This window comes from Hypanus sabinus, chromosome 2 (assembly GCF_030144855.1).
Source record: "Hypanus sabinus isolate sHypSab1 chromosome 2, sHypSab1.hap1, whole genome shotgun sequence".
NCBI classification, from domain to species: domain Eukaryota; kingdom Metazoa; phylum Chordata; class Chondrichthyes; order Myliobatiformes; family Dasyatidae; genus Hypanus; species Hypanus sabinus.
In genome coordinates, this window is record NC_082707.1 from 35,009,926 (window position 1) to 35,028,972 (window position 19,047).

The 19,047-nt window shown below is 41.1% G+C and overlaps 1 protein-coding gene across 10 annotated transcripts in view; it reads left to right on the top strand.

Moving 5' to 3' along the window:
• The window catches only part of dlg1b (discs large MAGUK scaffold protein 1b), a 479,606-nt gene that overhangs the window by 206,270 nt on the left and 254,289 nt on the right, over window positions 1–19,047 (top strand). The window lies entirely within an intron of this gene.

A 19,047-nucleotide genomic window follows, 5' to 3' on the forward strand; every position in this document is an offset into this window, starting at 1 on the left:
ATTAGGGTTATTAACCAATGGTATCAAGTTACTCAGTAACTAGGATAATATATTGGTGTATCTAATATAGTTGCTACGACCAGAGAACAATCTGATTTTTGATGCTGTCTGTGCGGAGTTTGCAAGTTACTCCGGTGACCATTTGTATTTCCTCAAGTCTTCTAGTTTCCTCTCATATCCCAAATTGGTGAATTAATTGGCCACTGTAAAATTATTCCCTGGTGTATACATAAGTTGTAGAACCTGGGGCAGTTAATGGGAGTGTGAGGGGGATTTAAAAAAGGGACAAATATAGAATTAGTGAAAAAGGCTGGTTGATGGTTAGTATAGACTTAGTGGATTAAAAAGCCAATATATGTGTTGTATCTCTCTGACTTTATGATTCAGAATGCTGAGGTACAGATTTTCTATCTTATGACCATGGCTTGCTATTGCATTGACAACCAGCTACTAGTTTTGGAGGGAAAATAATTTTAAGGTGATTGGAAGAAAATAGAGGGGAGATGTCAAAGGTAGTTTTTTTTTACACAGGGAGTGGTAGATGCGTGGAATGTGCTGCTAGAGACAGATATATTAAAGACATTTAAGAAACTCATAGGTAGACACATGAATGATAGAAAAATAGAGGGCTGTGTATAGTTAATGATTGGCACAGTGTTGTGGGCCAAAGGACATATACTGTGCTGTAGTGTTTGATGTTTAAATAATTTTCCAAATGGGATGATAAATTTACATATTCTGTGCACTGAGACAAACTTTTCAACCCTGTTGTCAAGCTGAATTCAGACTCCAAAAAAATCCAGACTTCAGAAAAGGTTTATTTTCCTCTTGTCCCTTTATTCATGGTCAAACAGACTAGCTTTTCCATTTCTTCTCCACCTTTAAAAGTATTATCTGTTAATGCTGCAGTCAAAATAAAAAGAGCATGCACTTATGTTTTTACTTGCAATGCCTAAGGGGTTAATTCACCAGTCTCTTATTGCTGCTCCATATGGCTCTGATTTCTATTGCTGTCATCACTGAGTCATTCTGAACAAGATGTTGTTTTATCTCAATGTGCGATCCTGATGAAATATTTTAAATAAATATAACCCCTCCTGATACATTGCATATTTTGATGTAGCGTGCATTTTTTATTTTTCCCTGGTGACGAGCCCAATGAAACAATTTATGCTACCACCCACTCTAACACCATGCTGATGTACAACCTTTATATAATGGATTTTGCTGATCGTACTTGTTTCTTTAATTCTGTCCAGTGCACCAGGGTTTCCTTCTCCAATGGAGAAGCCATAGTATTCTTTATCCTCCCCTCCTCCCAAATTACAGGCCTTTTGTACATTTCCTGACTTTTTAAATTAAGTATTTAATATATGCAGGTCACGACCAACTTGAGTGAATGCTTAGTCTAAAGGATATCGTTTTTTTATTCTCTAGTGATGAGATGCCGCTGTTATTCAATGGGAAAATGAAATCTACAGTCTCAGGCAGAATACCTTTCTGTTAATGAATGGCCTGTAATACTGTGTAAATACAATGCTTGGGAAAAGTTTTTCTTTGCCATAGGAGGGTGAAAAAAGATGTTTTGTTTTCCCTTGAATTTGTCTGAGTTTTTTTAAAACATGGAGCTTTGTGAAATCAGTAATTCGGCATAAACAGTTAAATCAATTTATCGAATGAATGCAAAAAGTGGCATTAATTCTTTTATGGTGTTTGGCAGGGGATTATCGGATGGCAAAAGTCAATGGATGATGTGCTTAAACAGCATTTGGGAATGCCGTTGTACAGAGTAAATCTACAATTTTGTCTTACAGCACATTTGCAGCTGGTTGTGCATCTTGTAGTTCCCTGGCACAAGTCGTCGCTTGTGACTGTGCAACCGACGCATCCAGTCAGCATGTAAAAGGTTTATTTGCTGAATCACACATGCCTGTGGAACACCAGCTTCAATCCTTGTCATAGCTTTACCAGACTTGGCGCAATTCACCCACTCCTCGCCTCCTAACTGCTGCCTTTAAATTGGATTGAGCAGAATTTTAAATTAAATCTATTTCAATCACATCAGCTCAGTCTGCAAATGAGCTCTCATCTGATTCTGTGCTTTTTAAAGGTGCAAAACATTAAGCATGTAATATAGGCTCAATCTAACATAAGCTGTGTGGGCCAGGGTTGCCCTGTGTGTGTGTGTGTGTGTGTGTGTATATATCAATATATACAGTGTGATACAGTCTAATTTATTGCAAGGAACTGGGTTCCCCCTCCCTTTTAAAACCAACCTGTGACTGTGTGACGCAGTACAATCCAGTTTATCTTCCTAAAGTACCAGCTATCGTCAGATGTTTTGCAATAAAGTGAGATCTAATACAGCAGTACCGTTGAAGACGAGGTAGAATAAAAGCAATAGGGAAAGAATGTTTGCTTCTGTTTGGTATGCCAAAAAGCTGGGTCGTCGCTTTATCAAGAACGTGAGGAAGTCTAGACAGCAGCATCTTCATCTATCGGTAAGTTAATGAAATGGGCAGTAAATGCTTGCTTCATGGTATGTATAGACTTAGGGATAGGAATGGCTTTCATGAAGGCCATGTTACTGTTCAGCTAAAATATGATATCCGTCACTTATTTCAGTCAAACTCTTAAAAATTAGCAATTTTTTGTAAAGAATCTTCCTGGTTAAATATTTCTGCAGTATTTTTTTAATTTATCTTCATATAGCTCTTGTCTAATGCTTCTTTATTTTCTTGAAGAATTTTTATAATTCCTTGAAGATCTAGATGGTTATGTGAAAGGTTACGTGGAATTCAGTTTATTGACGGTAGGCTGGTGCTTTGAAGAAAAACCTGCTTCGGGAAATACCAGGGGAAGGGTAAACATTGTATTGCACAGATTACTTACTGGAAAATGAGAAGCAGTCAGTGCTCAGGTACTGATTTAGTATATACACATGTATTTATTGTTCATTATTGATAAAACTGAATACAATCAAGGATGAATACATTCTGCTGAAAAGAATTTAAAAATTAATTCTTAGGAAATGCATATTTCCCAGAGTTAAAGCACGAGTTATTGTGCATTGCACATTGACTTGAGACTTGCCTAGTTTGAAAGTTCATCGTTCACCCAGACCTCCATAATAGTTAGCGATTTTTAAAGGCCCTCTGCACCTGGGACAATTAAATTTGCAGTGTTAAGTTGCAGCAGTCGGAACAGCAAACAGCTTTTTGACAGGTCTTTTGACATACTGTAGGAGGGATGAGTACTGCAATGAGACGTGCACACAGCTAAAGATCAAGCAACCGCTTGGCACTTCTGAAGTAGAGTTCAATACAGTAAATCTTATTTTATGCAAAAAAATGGAATAATTGCATGGTATGGGTTGTTTTCTATACTTTAACATCGAATTTTTAAACTTGTCCAATTTCTGTTTGTTGCTTTGTTAAGTCTCACTAATGTTAATATTGACACAAGTCATGTGTCTTTCAGCAAGAAAATTTTGAATCAGAGTGAATTGTTAATAGCACCACCTGTCCATTCAAATTTTGCAGCGCAGTATTCACTTCAAACCAGCAGGCCATGGTGTAACCTTGGTTCCATTTCATGAAGAGTTGCACTGGTTTAACATCGCTTGAACTGGCCTGAGCATTGTTACAATAAAAGGCTGCAAACATATTGTTGGTTTTGGATTGCTGCAAGTAACTTTTGCATGTGCATCAGTTTAAAAATGTAGCAGAATAATAAAAAAGAACTAGTGGTACATAGTGGTATAATTATGTTATTGTACTACTGTTCGGGTGAGGCCCCAACACTTAAACGGCTATGTGTATATATTATACTTATGTATCCCAACATCTATTTAGGAGCATTGACAGCATTTGTGTTTTCCATATTTGTAGAAAGTGGTTTACATCTGAAGAAGCCATGCACCATGTTTTTTTCAATATTTTGGCTTAGTGAAAATCTGTGCATTGTGCTTGGAACTCGGACTGTAGAACTTTGAACAGATGGTTGGTCTGTATTTAGTTTAGTTCAGTTCACTCTTTTCCATGTATCCTGAGTGTGATTCCTTGAGCTGTGGCAGTCAGAGGTTTGACATAAAATCAGAGAGGTTATAGCTTGGAAGGAGGCTGTCTGGCCCCTGGTCTGTACTGGCTCTATGTAAGAGAAAATCACAAATGTGAGAAAATCTGCAGATGTTGGAAATCCAACCAAGGCACACAAAATGCTGGAGGAATACTCTTCTCCATAGATGCTGCCTGGCCTGCTGAATTCCTCCAGCATTTTGTGTGTGTTTCTATGCAAGAGAATTTAAGCTCGTACTTCTCTCTCTGCCTTCCCTCTATCCTGCATTTTGTTTTTCTTTACACTTGCCTTCTGAATGCTACAAATGGAATCTGATCCCACTACCCACCACTACTACCAAGCTGTTGCATTCCAAATTATAAACATTAGATGTTGTGTCCTCTGTTTCATGAGCCTACTGCCAGTGAAAATAATCATTCTTGACTCTTCATGGTTTTAAAAACATTATTGGAATCCCTCTCAACTTCTTTGTTTCAAAGAGAAAACTTTTTCTTCCCAAGATTATTCCTCATCCTTGAACCCATTGTCCTGAATCATTTCTGCATCCTGCTCTTTATTAAATAGTGTAACCACGCTGGGCAAGGTAGACTGGCTCTGGTCAAGTCAACGTTTTCCTTCATTTGGGATATACGTGCCCCTTTGTAGGTGTTGCCAGCTTGCTACTTCTTGACCTTGATGTGATAGGCTCCCAATCCTGCCAACCAGTACCTGGGTGTGTTAATTGATATCAGTCACAAATGTTCTTGTTCAAAGCCCATACTTTGAATTCTAAATCCTTCTGGTTTAATAGTATTTGAGTTGGTCTGAGTTGTCAATGAAGTATTTCTGATGCAATAGTTAATTGTTAAACTGATATTCTATCTCTTAACTGTACCTAAAAATCTACCGAACAGTGTAACGTTCTTGTATAAAACCATTCTCACTGTATCTTTTGGAAGTAACTTGTAATATATGATTGATAAGATTTCAGAATTAATCTTCGGCTATCTATATGAACAAGTGACAACCATTTTCCAATGTGAACCTTCAAGATGGTGGCTAGTGAAGATGGTTGGAATTAATCAGGTTAACCCAAGGGTGAGCTTTGTAAATCTGCAAATTTATTTTAGGATTGGTATTGTCTATATGTGCTCTGAGCATCAGGAAATGGGGGATCTCATGAAATATAGAAATTGCCTATTTTTCATCAAACAGGAGCAAGGAAAGGATGAAAAACACTGTGTCAGTTGATTGAATTATTTTATCTTCCCCTTTTTACCTTCTTCCCAACTCCTTCTCCATGTTGGTTCTGTCAAAGGGTCTCGGCCTGAAACATTGACAGCGCTTCTCCCTATAGATGCTGCCTGGCCTGCTGCGTTCCACCAGCATTTTGTGTGTGTTGTTTGAATTTCCAGCATCTGCAGATTTCCTCGTGTTTGCTCTTTAAATTCCAGAATTGAAGTGAGTTGACTGCCTTTGGTACTAAGGCTGCTTCTGACTGGTGTGGTACATAAGTCCTTGAAGTAGTTCTTGTTGCAAAAAATCTATCTCATCCCTCCATCCCTCCGCCCCCATGAGCCACATCACCCAGCAACCCAACCATTTATCACCAGCCTAATCACAGGACAATTTACAATGACCAATTAACCTACTAACCTGTACATCTTTGGAATGTGTGAAGAAACCGGAGTATCTGGAGGAAAACCAGAAGTTCGTTGGGACGATGTACAAACTCCTTTCAGACTGCGTTGGAATTGAACTCGGAACTCCAATGCCCTGAGCTGCCATAGCGTTGTGCTAACCACTGTCTACCATGACGCCCCATGGCATGGTTATTTGTAATAAATTGTTTCAAACCCAATTGTCACCACAGGATTTACTCAGACTGTTCCTTCCATCCAGCAATGTTCAGCAGGGCCATCAGTACTCTAGCAATGACCCTACTTGACAATACCTGTTGATGTTGCCAGATAATTGTGACCTCTGACTGCATTTGTAGTTTCTCAGAAGATTTAGTTTGTATGCATGTGCAGCAGCACTTGGTTTGTGCTGATAGCAAATGGCTATTACAAATAGCAAACGGCAATCAACAGCTAGGGACATTTTCAGTACAGATATTCTGAAGTGGTTCCTCAAGATCGAGAAGGATCTCGGACCTCCTGTCCAACTTTGAGCTCTGAGATGGCTAATTAGGCCAGTGTGGGTACCTCGGACCATTCCACAGATGATAGCCAGAGGGACAGGCAGCTGGGTAGTTTGTGAGGTGACTGCTTATACAGGACTTCTCTGTTTCTTGTTGTGCCATGCCCTTGAGGTTGTCAATGCCAGTCTGATGGCTCCTTGTTTATGTGAAACTTTCATAGCGATTCTTGGGAGTCAGCATTTTGTGTGTGTTGTTAATGGAGTTTTATTCCAAGTCTGAGGTCTTGATCTTCAAATACACTGTTACTCAAGCAATCACGGGTGTTGTAGGCACGTTAAAAATAATGGTGATGCCTTCCTTTAACTGAAGTGACCAATATGAGAAATGGTCTGTGTTTTCCAGCATCTTTCAATGAATCTTCATTGTTGGAGGACAGTATGGTGCTCCAGGGGCAGGTTGGTAAAGGACCTTTGTGTGAAAGTGCTGATGACAGCTTGGAGCTGTGCGCAAAATGAAAACACTGACTGAATATTGCAAAGTAACTGCTGAAGTTTGAGGTAATCTTGGTTCTGGGCTGTAGTCACCTTGAGTTGCACAGCATTCCATTAGCTTTACTCCTATGGTGTTGGAGGTGAAGTTATGAGTGTACCCATTGCCTCTCCTCTCCCAGCCCACTGACCACAACGTACTGTCAATCATTGAGGGTCAGCATTGTACAGGCTACTGAAATTCCACAGCTATGACAGTAGAGGCTTGTAGATCTTCTACAAGTAATTAACTTGCTAAATCTCCCGAGGCTCTGCACTGATGAGAGTGTGAGAAAAAGAAAATCCCGTCTTCGTCGGGGAATGCAGTTGCAACACAGAACAATGCACTACTGGGGAAAAAAATTGTGCATTGACTTAACAGCTATTACTTCCATCCTTCTGGATTCACCAAGGCAGGTTAGCTGTGACTTCAAATATATGGACGAAGTCAGCTTGTGTAGTACATGGGCAGATCATCCGTTTCAAGCTCACTGTCTTGACTGAAATGTTGCTTCATTACAACTATGGCAACCCTACTCATGTTGTCTAGCAGAATTATGGAAGCACCTTCACATGGATTACACCAGTTCGAGGGATATGCAACAGTCTCCCAGAGGACATTCAGTAGTGGGCATTAAAACCAGAACTTGCTGACTTATTTTTAAATATCATAAGAAAACTGCTGCCTTGATAGATATTATTTAACTTGCCATATCCGAGTATTTAATATTTTGAACTAATTTTGTGTAAGATTTTTTGTACATCTGTGGTAAGAAGTACTTCTAACTGTTATCACTCGCTATCAGTACTATTGCACCACGGTAGGAAGTTGTGGAGTTAAGTCCCACTGAATAAATTACATAACATGCCCTGACATTTATGAGAAGATGCTGTGCTATTGCACATGCTGTCTTTCAGCTAAGACATTAAACTGAGAACATGCCTGCCCTTTTAGATGTGTAGCGAAGATGTCATAAGATTATTTGAGCTGCACTTTTCATTATGTCCTTAGATTTGCCTCTTAACCAGCTTTACTTAAAACTGTTATCTGTTCAGTTATCGCTTTTGTGAGGTTTCGCTGTGCATGAATTACCATGCAGCTTCTCAACATTTACTGCACTTAAGTATTTCATCAGCAATAAGGACTCCTGGAAGCCTTTGAGATCTTGAAAGATGTATGCTTGCAATTTATTTTTGAATCTTTTTAATCGAATTGAATGTATTTAATCTAAATTGGAAATTTCAGCCGGTCTGGCTAAGCTTCAAAATCCAGTCATGTAGACTATAACATTTACCCAGCTTGGTTTCCATGTTGTCATTTCAGTCTTTTCTCCAACCTCCCCCCCCCCCCCCACCAGCACCTTGGCATGTGGCGTCAACCTTATTTGCACCTAATGTAGGTATTAGATGCTCCTACATCAGATATTTTTAAGATGTGCCCATATGATGGTTGTATTGCTGGGCTAGCAGCCAAACTTTTGGGCTATAGTTTTATCAATATAAATTTTTTTTATTTTATTAACTTATTTAAAAATACAGTGCAAAACAGGCCCTTCCAACTCATCAAGCTGCATTGCCCAGCAACCCAACTGTTTAACCTTGCCCTAATCATGGGACAATTTACAATGATCAATTAACCTACTAAATTGTACGTCTTCGGACTGTAGGAGGAAACCAGAGCACATGGAGGAAACCCACACACTCACAGGAAGGATGTACATACTTCTTACAGAGGGCGTCGGAATTGAACTCTGTACTCTGACACGCCAAGCTGTAAAAGTGCTGCGCTAAACGCTGTGCTACCCTGGTGCCCACCATGAATCCCACAGTGGAAGCTGAATGTAAACTTGAGCACTTAGACTGAAAAAGCGAGTTACATTGATGATCAGGTATTGATTGGCTGGTTGCAAAAGAAAGACATCTCGCATTCTTGTAATCCAAGAGCCATTGGTGGAGCTTACTCTTAATTTCCTTTCTGTTCAGGCACATTTAGGACTGGGCAATAATTACTTACATTAACATTTCATGAATAAATTAAAATCACATTAGATGAATATTCATATTCTTCATTATATGATTCCATGGAGCATTTCCAGGTACATCCTAATGTAAGTTAATAAGAGGCTAAATCTTATAGCTTTTCCCTAACAACATGCCATCTATTACCAGACAGTATTTCTGAATATGTCCTGAGAAGTTTGTACTTTGTGAGTATGTATACTAAAATAAATGATACTTTGAAACAATTAGAGGCTGGAAATAAAACTTTTTTTTTAGTATTTGGAGAGGAATTCAAAAAAAGGACTTGTATAGTTTTTAAGTTCTTAAGAGTAAAGGGACTGGTGTATGGCGTGGAGAATAAAATTATTAAACTTATCTGCTTGTTGTTATTTTTTTCTAAACTGCCTTTTCTCAGTTCTCCAGTATAACTGGCACAGTAAAAGGGTAGCGCCTTCTGTTTCACCTGCATAGTCCACAAGTGACCGTCCCCTGTCTGTCCCATCTTCTCCTCCTCTGACACCTGGTTCTATCTGCTTGTCACTTAGTAAGGCATTTGACAAGGTTCCACACGGTAGGCTTATTCAGAAAGTCAGAAGGCTTGGGATCCAGGGAAGTTTGGCCAGGTGGATTCAGAATTGGCTTGCCTGTAGAAGGCAGAGGGTCGTGGTGGAGGGAGTACATTCAGATTGGAGGGTTGTGACTAGTGGTGTCCCACAAGGATCTGTTCTGGGACCTCTATTTTTCGTAATTTTTATTAACAACCTGGATGTGGGGGTAGAAGGGTGGGTTGGCAAGTTGCAGATGACGCAAAGGTTGGTGTTAGTGTAGAGGATTGTCGAAGATTGCAGAGAGACATTGATAGGATGCAGAAGTGGGCTGAGAAGTGGCAGATGGAGTTCAACCTGGGGAAATGTGAGGTGGTACACTTTGGAAGGGCAAATTCCAAAGCAGTATACAAAGTAAATGGCAGGATACTTGGGAGTGTGGAGGTGCAGAGGGATCTGGGGGTACATGTCCACAGATCCCTGAAAATTGCCTCACAGGTAGATAGGGTAGTTAAAAAAGCTTATAGGGTGTTAGCTTTTATAAGTCGAGGGATAGAGTTTAAGAGGCACGATGTAATGATGCAGCTCTATAAAACTCTGGTTAGGCTAGGCATGGGCAAACTACGGCCCGTGGGCCATATGCGGCCCGTTAAGCTTTTTAACCTTTGTGGCCCACAAGTCAAAGCAGAACTTGATGAAATTATATTAATAAACCTTGTTAACGTTTTTTCCCCGCAATTCTGGCGTTTTCCCAATAGATGACACACTCTGTATACATTTGTGGCGACCGATTTCCTGGCACATCCGAACCGGCTCACAATTAGTCAGCGTTCCAGCTAAGGGAGATAGCCTGCGGGGATTTGCGAGCACACAGCTTTGGAGCCTCTGCGCCACGGGGGGCAGGTTCAGGGAGGCTTAAAAGTGAGGCTGGGGATTTCGAATAAAGTTTTTTTCTTCGACTGCAGTTACTGACTCTGTGTCGTAATTTTAGCGCTGCATGTAGCACACCGCTACACATTGACCTTTGTTGAGGTGCAGCGTATTACTCCACATTTGCGCTTTACTCTTTGTTCGGCTCGACCTATTTGTGTGAACAGGCGTTCAGCGTCATGAACATCAACAAAGCCAGCCACAGATCCAAGTTAACTGACCAACACCTCAGATCCATCCTGAGAATCGCCACAACAAAACTAAATCCAGACTTTGATACGCTGGCTAAAAAAGGGAGACCAACAACACTGTTCCCACTGAAATTAAAAATAAGTTTCTTCGTTGTGTTATGTAAAAAATGCATTTGAAAATATTTTTTTCAATAAGCCTTACATGTTACATGTCATTTCTGTTAAGTGATGGACATGAGTAGTGTGCAGGTGCACGTACGTTCTCAAAATAAAAAATGCGCTCCAGATCAAATAACGCGCTCCACATACTGGCGCGCTGTCAGTGTTCTGTCTTTGTGCGGGTCGTTGTTGAGTTTTGGTACAGGGGATAATTGAATAAGAAGGAGCAGGACAAGTAGACCTGCATCTCCTACCGTTTTTGAAATAAAGACAGTCAGGAGGAGAGTGATGATGATAATATCTTGAAGGATAACAGAATTTTCAGTGCTTTAAAATAATAACTGTTACTATTAAAAAAAGCTGTATTTTATTCATTTAATTTTCAGTGTTTTAAAAGTCATTTCAATAAATAGCTAAATACCATGGGACTTCAAAGACAGATATTTTGTTGTAATGCATTTGTTCATTTTCAATTGAAATTAAAGCACATGTTTTCTATGTATCCCATGATATTTTATTTTCTCTTATGAGGTGTATTACCAAAACACTCCGTCCATCTGCTCCTGGTCCGGCCCCCCTGTCAAATTTTAGAACCCTTTGTGGCCCACAAGTCAAAAAGTTTGCCCACCCCTGGGTTAGGCCACACTTCGAGTACTGTGTCCAATTCTGGTCGCCTCAGTACGGGAAGGATGTGGAAGCATTGGAAAGGGTACAGAGGAGATTTACCAGGATGCTGCCTGGTTTAGAGAGTATGGATTATGATCAGAGATTAAGGGAGCAAAGGCTTTACTCTTTAGAGAGAAGGAGGATGAAAGGAGACATGATAGAGGTATACAAGATATTAAGGGGAATAAATAGAGTGGACAGCCAGCACCTCTTCCCCAAGGCACCGCTGCTCAGTACAAGAGGACATGGCTTTAAGGTAAGGGGATGGAAATTCAAGGGGGATATTAGAGGAAGGTTTTTTACTCAGAGTGGTTGGTGCATGGAATGCACTGCCTGAGTCAGTGGTGGAGGCAGATACACTAGTGAAGTTTAAGAGTCTACTGGACAGGTATATGGAGGAATTTAAGGTTGTGGTTTATATGGGAGGCAGCGTTTGAGGGTTGGCACAACATTGTCGGCCGAAGGACCTGTAATGTGCTGTACAATTCTATGTTCTATGTTCATCCTTCACCCCTCCTCAGTGCGCCTCTCATTTGCTAACCCCCGGTATCAGCTCTTACCTCTCCCCTCGCTATACTATTTTCCCTCTCTATACCATCTTCCCTTTCTGCTCTGCCCTCTACAGGGTTTTGACTCACAACACCCCCTACAGATGCTGCTCAGCCTCCTGAGTACCTCCAGCAGGCTCCTTTTTGTTCCTTTGTAAGCTGTTGATTAGTGATTCTGTCTGATTCTGTCAAAGGATTACTTATGCAACATTAATTCTTTACCCCCTCCACAGATAATGCCTCATCAGCTCAATGTTTCCAGCATTGTTTGTTATACGCTTGTTTATACATACAAGTGGTGCTGTGGGTTCACATCCATTCAGAGAAAACTTGACTGAAAACAAATGTGAAGTGGGCTATTGATGATGTTAATCCTTCAATGTGAATTTGTTAATTTTTTTCTATCTTGGAGTGTGCCAACCAGCCAAATTGAAATGCACACTTTGTTCAGCAGCAGGAAGTACCTTCGGTTTAATTGATGGTTGAAACCATGGTGACAGTAGCTGGAGCTCTAGCCGCAAGTTACAGAGTGCTCCTTGAAAATGTACCAAACCCAAGTCCAGTGCCTACGAGAAGGCTGAGTCGACTGAGGATTGGTCAAAATGTCCTGTCACGTGTTGCTTGCTGGTGTGCATAGGCATTGGATTGAGTGTTAGACCCACCCTGTTTCTTTAACGTGCGGATGTAGTTTACTGGAATTTCTTCAATAGCATCTTTCAAGTTTACTTCAGGAGTGACATGTGCAATATAACAGTTTGCAGCCATTGTTCTATCAAGATGACGAAGACTTTCTTTTCTAGATGTGCCATCTTTGTTTGGCTGTCCTTTGAAAGATGGCGCATTAACTGTATTTGAGGGGCTTCAGCAACATTATAACAAATTAAAACATTATTCTGAGACACTTGCGCTCCAGGAAGCTATTAATAGCAATCACTTTATTTTGAGCATGCACATTGGAATCCTCGCTTCATCATTAACTGCAATAGCTGAAACCTTGCTAAAGTTGCTGCACCTATCCACAGAGGGTTTTTCAGGAATGCTTCTTGAGAGGAATAGAATGACCTGTCACAAGTTGCAGGTGCAGCTATAGGTATGAAGGTGGTCTGCAAATAGAAAACTGCTCCCCACCCACACCCTCTGTTATTAGACATTTCAACCCTGGGATAAAGATGCTGGCTATCTACTCTTTCTGTGCCCCCCAAACTTTGTCAAATCTCCCCTCTCTCCTCACTCTAGAGAAAACAACCCCAAGGCTGCCCAACCTTTCTTATTAACAACTACCCTCTGATCCAGGCATCATACAGGTAACCTCTTTTGCATCCTCTCTAGAGCCTTAATGTCCATCTTATAAAGGAGTGACCAGAACTGAATGCAGTCCTCCAGATGTTGCCTAACAAGAGTTTTACAAAGCTGCAATGCAACTTCCTGACTTGAGCTCACTACTGTGGCTAATGGAGGCAAGCATGATATATTCCCTCCCTACCACCCTATGTTTGGATAAATGGTCTCAGCCCAAAACATCGACTCTTTATTCATTTTCTTAGATGCTGTCTGACCTGTTGAGTTCCTCCAGCATTTTGTGTGCTTTGCCTTGGAATTCCAGCATCTCCAGACTTTCTCGTGTTCGTGACCCTATCATCCTATGTAGCTACATCCAGGGAGCTGTGAACTCAGACACCAAAATCCCTCTGCTCATCTACACTCTGAAGGGGCCTTTTCATTCTACTTTTTTTTTCTTTTGACTTCCTAAAGTGCAATATTTCATATCGTGCAGTTTAAACTCCATCTGCCACTTCTCCAACTATATCTGCAACTGATCTGTATCCAGCAGTATATGCTGCCAATCTTCAACACTACCCACAACACCACCAATCTTCACTTCATTTGCAAATTTACTAACCCACCCATCCACATTTCTATCCAGGTCATTTTGTATGTATCTATTTATTTATTGAGATAACTGTGCAGAATAGGCCCTTCCAGCCTTTTGAGCCATGTTGCCCAGCAACCCCCCTGATTTTTTAACCCTAGCCTAATTACAAGACAATCTACAATGACCAAGTAACCTGCCAACTGGTACATCTTTGGACTGTGGGATGAAACCTTACAGGCAACGGCAGGAACTGAACCTGGGGGTTGCTGCTGTTCCAAAGCATTGTGCTAACTATCACAAACAGCAGAGGTCCCGTACGGATCACTGCAGAACGCCATGAGTCACAGACATCAGTCTGGATAAGTCCCATTGACCTGCTGTGGACCAGCAAAGTATGAATCCAAATAGTTCACAGTGCATCTTAAACTTTTGGATGAGCCTCCCATAACAAACCTTGTTGAATGCCTTACTTAACATCCACAGCTCTACCTTCATCATCCATTTTGTCACCTCCTTAAAAAAACTCAGTCAAGTTAGGAAGACACAACTTGCCCAGCACAAAGTTATGCTGACTGTCCCCAATTAGGCCATGGCCTTCCAATTGCTCATAAATTCTATCCCTAAGAATCCTCTCTAATAACTTCCTTACCACTAATGTGAGAGCCACCTTTCTATAGTTTCCAGGATTATCTCTGTTTTCTTTCTTGAATATGGAACATATTTAGCCATTTGCTAGTGCTCTGTGGCTAGGGAGGAGATGAAGGTATTGATCAAGGCCCCAGCAATCTCATCCCTTGCCTCTCTCAATAATCCGGGCTATATCCCATCAGGCCTTGGAGACTTGTCCACCTTAATGTTCTTTAAGATACCGAACACTGCCTCCTTTATCTCAAAATGCCCTAGCAAATTCGCATTTGCAGTGTTCCTCAATGTCCCCAGTAGCTACTAGGGGTGTTTGCAGGATAGTCTCAAAGTGATGGCAGCTCTCATATTTTTGAGTTTATCCATCAGACTCAGTGAATGAGCCATCCATTATGCCCCTCTAAGTGCAGCGGTGGATATTAATAATGCAACACCCACCCCTTTCTAACGTTCATCTCTTTATCTTTTCTGAAACATTGAAACCCATGAACATTAGACATCAATTCCTGTTGCTCTGTCAACCAAGACTTTATGTTTTCAACATCACAGTTTCATGTCGTCATCCATGCTATATGCTCATCACCCTCATCCATGATACTCCTAGCATTAGAATCCTCAGTCCTGTTGTATCTATCATCTTGCTCCTGCCTATTCCTCATGGTCATGACATTACCTTCATTTGCTCCATTTTCTGACCTGGTTCCCAACCTCCTGCTAAACTAGTTTAAACCCTGCTCTATAGCACTCGCAAACCTGCTGACCAGTGTATTGGTTCCCCTCCAATTAAGGTGGAATCTATTTCTCTTGTTCAACTAACCCCTACCCTAGAAAAGGTTCAATGATCCAAGAACTTGAAATCCTGCTTTGCACCAGTTCTTCAGCTGCACATTCATTACATCCTCCTGCCATCATAATGGGTATTGGAATCTTATTGCCCTTACCTACCACCCCATGAGCCTCCATATCCAATACATCATTCTCTGTAATTTCCACCATCTTGAATGGGATCTTATCACTGAGAACATCTTCCATCCCCTCCCCTTTCCTCTTTCGATAGAACTCGCTCTCCTCATGATTCCCTTATCCATTCATCCCTCCTCGCTGATCTTCCTCCTTGCACTTATCCCAGGAGTCATGACAAGTGCTACATCTGCCTCTACACTTCCTCCCTGACTAACATTTAGGGTCCCGAACAGTCCTTGCAGGTGAGGTGACATTTCACCTATGAGTCGTCTGGGGTCATCTATTGCACCTGGTGCTTCCCATGCTGCCCTTCTACATCCTTGAGACCTGACACTGACTGGGGCACAAATGAGGCTAGTTAGTCAAATGGCAGGAATCTTAGTGGGCTGCCCATTTCAATTCAACTTACCATTCCCATTGTGACGTTTGTCTATAGCCTCCTCTGTTGACATAATGAGGGTACACTCCGGTTGGAGTCCACTATTCTCTCCTATCAGATTTGTTCTTCAGCCCTTTTCCTCGTCTCCCTATCCCCTCCCAGCTTCTTACGTAATATCTCCCCTCCTTCACCACCCACATTTCCCCTCACCTCGTTTCTCCTATCACCTTCCAGCTTGTACTCTTTTTCCCTCCTTTTTATTCTGGCTTCTGCCCTCTTCCTTTCCAGTCCTAAAGAAGAGTCTCCTCCTGAAGTATCAACCGCTTTTTTTCCTCTCCATTGATGCTGTCTGACTTGTTGAGTTCCTCCAGGGCTTTGTGGGTGTTGCTTAGGATTTCCAGCATCTGAAAAATCTCTCCTGTATTCTGCACGCTAATATTGTTCCACCTTGTATCGCCTCAATGCATTGCTGTAATGAATTGATTACTAAACAAGTTATTCGTTGTACCAAGGTTCAGGTCATAGTTACCAAAAGCTGGGACTCATTCCCAGGCACCAAGAGCAGACTGGTAAGGAACAGCACAGAAGACAGCCATACCACTGGCCCTTGTGGTTATGACTTTTGCTGTGACACCAGCAAAAGACTAAAGTCCCTCTGCCAGAAGATACTGGGCCACCCACTTGTCCCTCATCTTCCTGCTCTTGTTGCCTGGAAAGGCGTTACTCCTTTTCCAAGATGGGAAAAGGGATCGACGAGCTTGAGGCAGTGAGTCTGGGTGATGCCACAGAAGAACAGTCAGCAGGTGGAGGTCGGTACCTGAATTTCAGATGCTGCCTCCAGTAGTGCAGACTTTGTGACTTGTATGCTTGTTTATCAGCAGCAATTAATCTCTGCATTCGAATTTTGATTCTCTGGTATGGTATTGAATTTGAGTTCATTGCATTAGAATGTTGTTTGGTATGAATGGCAATGAATCACAACAACCCACAGGGTTAATGGAAAATGCTCCAATATTAAGAGCGTAATTAAATTAGTTGCGACTCACCAATTCCATTGTTGTCATTAAGAGCAATTCACTGCTAAGTGCTGTAATGTAAATCCACAGACGGATGTGGATTTGCTTTTACCAGACTGAAGTAAAATCTGTTAAGCTTGATGGTTTGACTGTGATTCAGGGTAAGCAGGCATTTGAAATCTAATTTTATTTTACTTTCTGTGGTGCTCATTCCGTCAGCTGAGTGCAATTCAGAATGTCAACAGCCCTTTTCTGACCCATGACATTTACTACCTTACATAAAAATTTTCTGCTTAGGCTTGGATAGGCAGAAAGACTCAAGCTATAATTATCTGCTTAGAACTACAAAACTTTGGTTATTAGGACAGAAGAGCAAACATTAAAGCCCCTATCTAGGTGTGTGTGACGCCTTCTTGTGCATCACACCTCCCACTTGATCCGTGGTGCAGTTCACCACCAGCTCATTGGTGAGGCCTCAAAGAACTATCCCCAAGAGCCCACCCGCCAAACGCTCAACTTCATACCCTCTCCACTGATATGGAACATCGGACCGATATATAGCACCAGTTCAACCCACAGAATCAGAACTAATCATCACCTGTCAATCGTTTACCACGAGTCCTACCCCTGTATTCACCTAATTATCATGTTCCCACAGTAGTATTGCAATCTCATGGTTGTACTCCCATAGTGTAATCAAAGCTCTTGCAGCTAGTTGTGTTATATACAAGGCCACTGTGGTGGTGTGACATTCAACAAGCACAAAGATTACTCCTTTACAATACAGCATTGACAGGGGTGTGCAGACAAAAGTGGCTACACAATTTGGTGAAAGGCATGTGAAGATGCAAAGAAAATTAAATCACCAAGATCCTTAAAAGAAATTTTACAGCTTGCATTACATTGATCGCAGAAAGTTTTATTTGAGGAGTTTTTTCTTGGTCTTCTGTTTCTGTTGTGTTTCTGTTTTCACTTAGTTAGCCTGTGACTCATTGGGTATGAAATTTAATTATTGTTACCTCACTTTGTGGGATATGACCCTTATTCATTGCCTTTTCTTGAGAAAGTGGTGCTGAGCTTTCTAAAGTAGGTACTCCTAGACTGTTGGTAGAAGTTGCAAGATTAGGACAAAAACCAGACAGGCAACTTGGAAGTAAAAAGACATTGTATTCACATTACTGCCTTTGTCTTCGTTAATGGAAGTAGTCAAAGGGATCAGAGCTTTGGAAAGTGCTGTAAGAGAACCCAAGGTATATTTTAGAAATAGTCCATTCTGCAGCCATTGTGTTGTGGTGTAAAGGAGGTGAATGTTCCAGATTGAAGGTGAGATGTCAAACGAATAGGCTGTTTGTTCTTGTGGTATGAAATATGCACGTGTTGTTGAAACTGAACTCAAGCATGCAGATTTAAAGTGGGTATTCCATCATGTTTGAATTGCCTTCTCTGTCTCAGAAAGGCCTTGTTTAGTTAGAATTCTATCATGCCCTTCTAATCATAGATTTATATGGCTGGTTCGGTTAAATTCTTGGCTGAAGTTGGCCTGTGGGTTGCAGCTGATAGGACGGTTTGCGATGGCAATGCCATTGAAAATTAAAGGTAAACAGTTGTTGACTCTTGTGGGAGGTAGTCTTCTCTGGCATGTCAGTGACATAAGCATTTCTTACCTGTGTTCATTATGGAATATACATCTTCCATAAGGTGAGAAAAGATGAATTATGAAGATAACCTAGCCAGAAATATCACAGAAAAAAACAAAAGTTTTTCAGGTAAATATAAAGTAAATGAGAGATGAGAGAGGATATTGGGCTGCTGGTAAATGATGCTGGAGAGGTAGTAATTCAAGGCAAAGAAATGGCAGACAAACTTAGTAAGTATTTTACATCAGTTCACAGTGGAAGATGCTAGCAGTATGCTAGAAATTTCAGAGCATCGGGGGGGGGGTCGCGCAGAAGTGTGTGTAGTTACTATTACTAAGGAGAAGGTGCTTGGGAAACTGAAAGGTCTGAACGTAGATTAGTCACTTGGACCACGTAGGCTATACCCCAGGGTTCTGAAGGAGGTAACTGAAGAGATTGTTGAGGCATTCAGTAGATTCTGAAATGGTCCCAGTAGACTGGAAAATTGGGACGATGTGAGAGTGCATTATTAAGGATGTAGTTTTGGGGTATTAGGAGGTGCATGACAAAGTAGGCCAAAGTTACCATAGTTTCCTTAAGGGGAAATCTTACATGACAAATCTATTGGAATTCTTTGAGGAAATAACAGATAGGGTAGAGTATGGAGGTGGGAGTCAGTGGATGTTGTTTACTTGGATTTTCAGAAGACCTTTGACAAGGTGCTACACATGAGGCTGCTTAACAACGTAACAGCCCATGGTATTATAGGAAAGATACTAGCATGGATAGAAG